Source organism: Urocitellus parryii, chromosome 14, assembly GCF_045843805.1.
Source record: "Urocitellus parryii isolate mUroPar1 chromosome 14, mUroPar1.hap1, whole genome shotgun sequence".
Lineage (NCBI taxonomy): Eukaryota > Metazoa > Chordata > Mammalia > Rodentia > Sciuridae > Urocitellus > Urocitellus parryii.
Window position 1 is genome coordinate 28,988,452 of NC_135544.1, and position 2,829 is coordinate 28,991,280.

Here is a 2,829-nt window from a genome sequence, read left to right on the forward strand (position 1 = left end):
ATTGATATGCAATAAAAAAGAGCTTCAACCTATGGACAATATGTAAAAATTAATTCAAATGGATCGCAGGCTTAAATATAAAACCAAAAATTTCTAGTATACAACACAAGAGAAAATACAACATGGGGTCTGTGAAAATTTCTTACATACAACATCAAAAGTAGTATGCATTAAAACATTTGATAAATTGGACTTACCAAAATTAAAAGCTTTGGGCTGGGGATGTGGCTCAAGCGGTAGCGTGCTCGCCTGGCATGCGTGTGGCCCAGATTTAATCCTCAGCACCACATACAAACAAAGATGTTGTGTCCACCAAAAACTAAAAAAAAATAAATAAAATAAATAAAAATAAAAAACCTTTGCTTTTTAAGAAAGGAACTGTTTCTTCTCCTTAAAGACACTGTTAAGAGAATAAAAAGACTAGAAGAAAATATTTGAAAATCATTTCTGATAAAAGATTTACATCCAGAATATTTTTAAAAACCTCTTAAAACTCAACAATCATGGATGGCATTTTCAGGTAAATGGATGAAATTAGAGAAGATAATGCTAAATGAAGTTAGCCAATCCCCAAAAATCAAATTCCGAATGGTTTCTTTGATATAAGGAGGCTGATTCATAGTGGGATAGGTCGTGGGAGCATGGGAGGAATAGACGAATTCTAGATAGGGCAGAGGGGTTGGAGGGGAAGGGAGGGAGCAGGGGGTTATTAATGATGGTGGAATGTGATGATCACTATTATCAAAATACAGGTATGAAGACACAAATTGGTGTGAATATTCTATGTATACAAGCAGATATATGAAAAATTGTGCTCTATATGTGTAATAAGAATTGTAATGCATTCTGCTGTCATATATAAATTAAAAAAAGAAAATAGTTCAGTAAAAGATTTAAACAGAAGCTTTATTAAAGAAAGTTTGCAAAAGAAAAGTAAGCACATGAAAAGATGCTCAAGTTCATTAGTAATTAAATGTAAATTAAAACCATAATGAGAAACATACCTATTGGAATGGTAAAAATAAAAAAATCTAACTGTATATCAAGTGTTGATTAGGATGTGGAGGATCTGGAACTTATACACAAGAACAGCACTATAAAATTATAAAAATACCCTGAAATACACTGTTTTTAGTTTTTTAAAAATTTAAATGAATACTTGCCATATCATTAGTCATATCATTCCAGGTATTTATCCACAATAAATGAAAGCATATGTCTACTTAAAGACCTACAAAAGCTTTATTTTTAAGAGTCCTAAACTGGAAATAACCCACATGCCCATCAATAGAGGAATGGATAAACAAACTGTTGTATAAGTAATACTCAGCAATAAAGAAAAATGAACCATTTCTGCATGCTGCGGCAACATAGATGACTCTCACAATTTTTATTCTATGTGAAAGAAACAAAAGAGAGAGTACATATTGAATTATTTCATTCATAAGATTTCTATAAACTGAGCCAGGCACCATTACTTGCATCTATAGTTTCAGCTACTTGGGAGGCTGAGGCAGGAGGATCACTTGAACCCAGGAGTTTGAGGCCATCTTGGGCACCATAGTAAAACCCCATCTCAACAAATATTAGAAAATGGAAATGCAAAGGGGAGGGAGGGGGAAGGAGGAGGTGAGGTGGTAGGAATAATGGTGGAATGAGTTGGACATCATTACCCTAAGCACATGTATGAAGATATGAATGGTGTGAAAATACTTTGTGTACAATCAGTGACTTGAAAAATTGTGCTCTATATGTGTAATATGAAATGAACTGCATTCTGCCATCAGGTATAACAAATTAGAATAAATAAATAATTTAATAAAAAAAAGAAATGTAAATGCACAAGCTGGGCATGGTGGCACAAGTTTATAATCCCAGTGATTGGGAGGTTGAGGCAGGAGGATTGCGAACTCAAAGCCAGCTTCTGCAACAGCAAGGTGCTAAGCAACTCGGTGAGATCCTGTCTCTAAATAAAATACAAAAAAAGGAAGGGGATGTGACTCAGTGGTCAAGTGTCCCTGAGTTCAATCCCCACATACCAAAAAAAAAAAAAAAAAAAAGAAAGAAAAGAAAAGAAAATGTAAATGCATAGATGGTGACACATCAAATTAGAGGTTGACAGGGGCCGGAGAACAGGAGGGAAGAGTTTCAATGGGGTACTAGGCATCTTTTGAGAGTCATAGATATATTCATTATCTTGAATATGTGATGGTTTCACTGGTATGTTGTGTTCATACTTATTAAATTCCACGTATCAAATATATACAGCTTATTATATGTCAATTATAGTTCAATAATCTTTTTAAAATTTAAAATGTAGCAAGATAAATATGTAATAGTCCCATCACCCAGCTTCAATTATTTTCAGCATTCTGCTCTTCTCTTTCATGGATTTTGCTATCAAGGGGAGCAGGGAAATGGGCTGTGCTTAGAAAAATCTGACATCACACAAGAATTTTAAATTTTTACTAAGGTGGGACCTGCTACAGTGTGCTTATATGTAGATGAGGGGAGAGGACAAACTGACACAAGAGTAAGAGGAAATGACTAAGAGTCCTTGAGTGGCAGGAGAGCTTGGCTGGTGTTATGTGTGCAAGGGAGGGATGTACGGAGGAGAAGAGAATAGCTCATTTATAACAGAAGGGAAGACAAAGACATGAATAGGTTCATTTAATAGGTCACACTGACTCTTTGTTACTGATGATGATAATATCAGTAATTGAAATGAGAATAGTTAATAGGCCTTTGTATTCATTAATAAGATGAGTCACACAAATTTAGCAGTGCTTGAGTTTCTTGGATGAAGTTTTCAACAAAGTCATCAATAAG